Source organism: Myotis davidii, unplaced genomic scaffold (assembly GCF_000327345.1).
Source record: "Myotis davidii unplaced genomic scaffold, ASM32734v1 scaffold363, whole genome shotgun sequence".
Classification (NCBI taxonomy): domain Eukaryota; kingdom Metazoa; phylum Chordata; class Mammalia; order Chiroptera; family Vespertilionidae; genus Myotis; species Myotis davidii.
Window position 1 is genome coordinate 1,611,556 of NW_006294069.1, and position 6,808 is coordinate 1,618,363.

General features: G+C 39.6%; 1 long non-coding RNA gene across 2 annotated transcripts in view; it reads right to left on the bottom strand.

The window, feature by feature from the left end:
• Positions 1 to 6,800, bottom strand: part of LOC102753424 — a 52,714-nt gene extending 45,914 nt beyond the window's left edge. For both annotated transcript variants that reach the window (XR_001514605.1, XR_001514604.1), the window contains exon 1: positions 6,622 to 6,800. This is a non-coding gene — a long non-coding RNA (uncharacterized LOC102753424). The remainder of the gene's footprint in view (positions 1 to 6,621) is intronic.
• Positions 6,801 to 6,808: the final 8 nt, after the last annotated feature.

The following is a 6,808-nucleotide window of genomic DNA, read 5'->3' on the forward strand; positions in this document are numbered from 1 at the left end:
TGAATAATTTCCAAAATATGTAAAGAACTTATACAACTTAACACCAGGAAGATAAACAATCCAATTAAAAATGGTCAAAGGATCTGCATAGACACTTTTTGAAAGAGCACATACAGATGGTCAAGAGACATATGAAAAAATGCTCAAAGTCACTAATTATCAGAGAGATTCAAATTAAAACCATAATGAGATATCACCTCACACCTGTCAGACTGGCTACCACCAATAAATCAACAAACAACAAGCCTTGGTGAGAATGTGGAGAAAAGGGAACCCTTGTGTACTGTTGTTGGGAATGCAGACTGGTGCAGTCACTGCGGAAAACAGTATGGTGTTTCCTCAAAAAATTAAAAATGGAACTTCCATTTGACCCAGTAATCCCACTTCTAGGAATATATCCGAAGAAAAGAGAAACACCAATCAGAAAGGACATATGCACCCCTATGTTCATAGGGCCACAATTTATAAAAACTAAGACTTGGAAACAGCCTAAGTGCCCATTAGAAAATGGTGGTATATCTACACAATGCAATACTATGCTGCTGTAAAAAAGAAGGAATTCTTACGATATGCAACAGCATGGATGGAACTGGAGAGCATTATGCTAAGTGAAATAAGCCAGTCAGAGAAGAGAAAGATAAATATCACATGATCTCACTCATCCTATATAATAAAAGGCTAATATGCAAATTGACCGAACAGCAGAACGACCGGTTGCTGTGATGCACACTGACCACCAGGGGGCAGACGCTCAATGCAGGAGCTGCCCCCTGGTGGTCAGTGTGCTCCCACAGCGGGGCTGGCAAGCACAGTGGCGGTGGCGGGCTCCTGCCTCCACAGCAGCACTAAGGACCCCTCAGGGGATGTCCTACTGCCCAGGGGAGCGGGCCTAAGCTGGCAGGCAGACATCCCCTGAGGGGTCCCAGACTGTGAGAGGATGCAGGCCGGGCTGAGGGACCCCCCCTCCCCAGTGCAAAAATGTCATGCACTGGACCTCTAGATGATTTATATGAAGCATAAATACTTAAAAGTGATGCTTTTTAATTTTTTGAAGACAGCTTTAGAAACTCTTTTAAACTGTAGAAATAATACATGGCCATTGTAGAAATTTGGAAAATACAGAAAAGTACAATAAAGAGAATAAAAGAGAGTTGGGGGGTTGGGGGGTAATGTGGGGATAAGGACACATATATAATAACTTAATAAAAAATTTTAAAAAAAGAGAATAAAAGATATGTGCCATAAAGCTGTGTATATATTTTACATATTTGAATTGCTGATGTATATATAATTTTACATTTTTAAGTTTGATGTATATCATAGATGTATTGCCATATCACCTCAGTGGCTTCATTGAGTAGTTATATTACAACTTGTTCTAACCACTCCATTATTGATGAACATCTTGGTATTTTCCAACTTTTTTGTTTTACTATTGTAAATTCCATTACATGAATATCATTGGGCATAAATATTTAACTGCATTTTAGAACTTTTTTCTTTTTTTAATTTAAATTCTTTTTTAAAAAAGCATTACATATAGTATTATATCTGTCTCCTTTTATCCCCATTGGCCACCCCCACCCTGCAGCACAGGCACTCCCCCCTCCCCCCATCTGTGTCCATTGGTTATGCTCATATGCATGCATACAAGTCCTTTCGTTGATCTCTTACCCCCTTACTCCCCCCACAACCCCCCACCCTCCCTCATAGGTTGGACAGTCTATTCGATGTTTCTGTGACTCTGGTTCTATTTTTGTTCATCAGTTTATGTTGTTCATTATATTCCACATATTTCATATTTGCTATGATTTTATTTTCTCTGCTTAGGGAGAGAGGTGTGGGTCATATTTGAAATATATAATTCAACAATATCTTATTTATCCATCATAAACAGGAAATAAGATATATAGTAAATAAATTTCCCAATTAATTAAAATGTATATTTTAAACATCAAACTTTGGTGAAACTTAGATGAACATCTATCTAAAAATATACTTTACTCAATCTTGATTGCTTAAATCAAGACAAGACAAGATTAAACCTTCTTATGATATTCAGGATCATCAATATGACCATATAATATTAGCTCTGAGGGAATACTGAATGTTAGGTGGGTAGTTGGCCTTACATTAAGTACTCCGTAACTGCTTTGTTTTTTCCTTAGGACAGCTATCTACAGGTTTTCTTCCTCCTCCCTTGCTGTAAAACCATCACAGTTATCATTTCCCAGAACTATAAGGAGCCTGTCTTTAGCAGCAGTGCCACTTCTCATTCCTATTTTATAATCTTCTGAGAGTAAGGACATTAAATGTCCAAGGCTTTAAATAAAGGGATTACCTAAAAATGATCTGCGAAGAGTTTAGGTATTCAAGATTACAATATAAATGAACTCCAAAGAGAGTGTGATTCTTGATTGTATCTCAAGTCTTGGTTCCTTTACTATACTGGCAGTCAAGTTCTCGGGACCAGAAACTAATGCTGTTTCTCTTATCACACCATGGAAAGAGATGTGACCAAGAGCCAAGGGACTTAGTTCTAGTTCAGGTTCTTACACCAACCAGTTTTATAACCCTCAGCAAGTCTTTTAACCTTGGTAACCTGTCTTGCATAACTTACAAGGCTGCTTTACAAAGCTTTAGATCATGATCACAAAAACATTCTGAGAAATATAAAACACTACAGAAGACTAAAAGATTTTTGTAGCAGTTCACTGTGTCTGTATGGCAGCGCTCTCAACCTGTGGATCGCAACCCCTTTAGAGGTCGAACGACCCTTTCACAGGGGTCGCCTAAATATATCCTGCATATCAGATATTTATATCACGATTCACAATAGTAGCAACATTACAGTTATGAAGTAGCAACGAAAATAATTTTATGGTTGGGTGTCACCACAACATGAGGAACTGTATTAAAGGGTCGCGGTATTAGGAAGGTTGAGAACCACTGATTTAGAGAAACTGTGATACTCACTAGAACAGCAAGTGGCACTGCATCTTCCCAATGATGCTCAGAATCCATTTCAATCCCCCTTCATCCTGACACACTTATGACCTTGGAATAACAATATATTCCTAGAGCTGGCATCTCTGACTCCTCCTTCCCTATACCCAATCAATCCCCAGGTCCTCTGTGTCTTTTCCACAATCCTTCAAATCTGCCCCTTTCTTTCCATTATCACTTCACATTCCCAATTCAGGTCTTTATAATCTCACACCTGGGCTACTGTAACATCCTCTCAGTGGTTCTCAACCTTGGCTGCACATTAGAATCACCTGGGAATCTTTTTAAAATCATGATTTCTGGGCCTCATCCTCCGGAAATTCTGTTTCTTTGTTATGGGGTGGGGCCACAACATTAGTAACAAAGAAACAGAATTTCTGGAGGATGAGGCCCAGAAATCAGCATTTTAAAAAGATCCCCAGGTGATTCTAATGTGCAGCCAAGGTTGAGAACCACTGCTCTAACTAGATCCACTCATGGCCTCTCCCTCTCTCCAATTCTTCTAGCCCACAGCTTCTAGATTGATTTTCTTAAAACACCAGTGATCATATCTGCCCAAACCCCCCTGAGGACGTTGCATTATCTTCTCTATCAAGTTCACACTCCTAAGCCCAGCAGTCACTGTGCAGCCCTAGCTGCCTCTTCACCTTTATTGCCTATTACTCTTTCCAAATTCTTCTTCAAATGGGCCTAAGGCCTTCAGATATGCCTTGTACTTTTCTGCCTCTAAGTCTTGGTGTATATAGCTTTTTCTCCACCTGGAATATTCTCTACTTTCCAGCTTCCAGCTTAACCTATAGAAACTCAGCCCATTCTTCAAGGGCTAGTTCAAGAGCCAGATATTTTGTATACTCCCTTTGATTACCACAAAGGAAAAAGATGGCAGATTCCAGTTGGACACATCTGGGTTTAAACTACAGATTCAACAGCTGAGTGTCACTGAGCATATTCCTTATTTGCTCTTTGCCTCCGTTTCTTCCATCTGTAAGATGGGGATATTAGCAATTTCCCTTGGGCATATTGTGGAGTAAATGAGTCAGTCAATCCATGTAAAGCACTTAGCATGATGTCTGGCATAGAGAAAGACACAAGAGTTTTGGAGATTGATATTACTTTTGCCACTAGTGAATTTATCTTCATCTGAATCCAGACAATACTTATCATTACAAACTGACTATTCATGGACATACAGTATCATTTCCCTCACTCTCCTCTATCCTCTTGCCTTTTTTCTTCATCCTATCCCTGATTACATGATCCTGATAAAGTATATCTCTCATAAATATTAGTATCTATAATAGTCATTCACACCCAGTAGGTGATCAATAGATTTGTTTAATCCCTAATGAAAGAATACTGAAAAACTGACACTATTAAAATTTTAAAATTCCTATAGTAAAAACATATAATAAAATGCTTACTATAATTAATTTAAAAATATAAATTTCCAGCCTTACAAAATTAAGTTTCTCCTTTCATGACTCTCTAGATTCTTTTTGCTCATTTAAAAAAAACCAACAACTCAACTTATTCATAGAGCAAAAGGTGCAACAGGAAATATATGCAATTTAGACAGCATCCTGAAACACAGGCTAGAATACAGGGACCAAGAGACGACTCAGCTGAACTGAAATGGGAAGACAATTTAAAGGGAAAGGTAATTGGCTCATCAGTCATGTTAATAATGTTGATTGTTTCACACACAAGCACATCAGTCCCAGGATTCCTTCACATCCTGGGCCACACAGAAACAACTGAAATAACCAGGTTAGTATAGCAAGTAGATGTAGAAATATCATTTAGCTCAGCAACTGAGCTTACCACATGACTAATTACTTATGTCAAAAGTGACTATTAACATACCTAAAGACTCTAAAATAACCAAGTTTGGCTAATTAAGTCATATCAAGTGGCATGGATTTAATCATAGATGTGGTCTTAATGTATACTAATCATTCATCTCAAGAAAAATAGTATAACTTGATGTACATATATTATGATAGCATAAATGTTTTCAACAATGACCAAGAAAAATTATGTCACTATAATACTGGTTTCTAGTTTATTTGCATGATTTTACTAATCTTCAGTTGCTTTTTAAACAAAATCAATCCTGGCAACCACTATCCTCAAAGAGTTCAATAGTGGAGTGAATTAAGATGGTCTGATAGTATGTTAGTGACTTTCCAAAAACTGGCATAAAGTACCACATATAAGAATAAAGTATTGTATATTCAATTTCTATCCCTATGATACTTGTTTTCAGAGGACCTTAAGTTGTTGTCTACCTTTGAAGGGCAATTATTTTCAAATCACAGAACCTTTGAAAAAGACTTAGAAGTCTCCCCATTCCAGGAATACTTTCTATCACCTCCTAGGCCAGTGGTTGGCAAACTGTGGCTCTTCGGCCCCTTGAGTGTAGCTCTTCCTAAGCCTTAGGAGTACCCTAATTAAGTTAATAACTATGTACCTACCTATATAGTTCAAGTTTTAAAAATTTGGCTCTCAAAAGAAATTTCAATCGTTGTACTGTTGATATTTGGCTCTGTTGACTAATGAGTTTGCAAAAGGCCTCCAGACTTTGCTTGAATACTTTCAGCAATGGGCACTCACTATTTTGCAAGGCAGTCCACTTCATTGTCACAAAATTCTTGCTTACAATCATTGGAAATGAGCCTCCCTGAACTTCTACCCAAGGATCCTAGTTCTGCTCTCTGGAATAACACTAGGTAAATTAACCTCTGAAATATAATCACTTCCAGAATTAGGTATATTTGTCAATTAGATCACACAAAAATGCAAAAGAAAGCTTAAGGGGGGGGGGGGGGGAAAGAAACCACCACTGTATACAAAATTTTGCAATTCAGGAAACTATGTTAAAATTACAAGCCAGTCAATGCATAAACATAACAGTAAGCCGATTTTTTACAGTGGAAGGTGGCACAGTGTTTATTGCCTATCTTTTTGCAACTTGAAACTACTAAATCCACCAGCACAGTTTTAAAAATTACAGTTCTGTAGGACGTTCAAGACGGTTTTCCCAATTGCCCATAGTTTCATTCGGTCTGCTTCCCTCTAAAACATCTGGATTACTTTTCAATGAAAGATCCCATTTCCCCCAGCTGATGCAATGTTTTATTTTGAAAAAAAAAATAAGTATTTTCAAAAATAAAGCCTAAAAGAATAGTGTGTGCAGGCGTGGGGGTGGGGTGAGGAACGAAGGCAAAGAAGGGCCCAGCAGGAAAAGGCTGGTTGCTGGGTATTTTCCTGCTGGAAGCATGCCTCACTGGCATAGGCATCTGAACTAACGAGCCATACAAACGTGACCCAAGAATAAGAACGGTCGTGAGCAGTGAGTGTAAGGCATAAATGTCTGCAAGATGTAAAGGAATTGGCATCGGTCATCCGGCAGCCCCAGATGCTTTGGGGATCTCCATAGAGGAAAAGAGGAGAAGTTCAAGAGGCAGAGACCACAGCCTGCTTCTTGCGGGAGGGAAGGAGGGAAAAGACCAAGGAGTAACTACCGCTCAGCAGTCCAAGGAAGCCGAAACCCGTTGAGGCAAAGCGGAGCCGCAGTGACAGAAGCGAGCGGAACAGCCGCGGGGCGAGACTCACCGAGGCGCAGGGGCTGGAGGTGGTGCTGGGGGTAGGCGATCGCTGGACCGTGACCAAAGCCATCTAGGAGCTGCTGGGTTGTTCCGGGCAGGGCATTCTCGTCCCGAGTGTGAGGGGCGGGAAGGTGACGGAGCCGGAATGGGGAAAGGAGTGCGGGGTCGGGGAGAGGGGAACGGGGAGGAGGGGG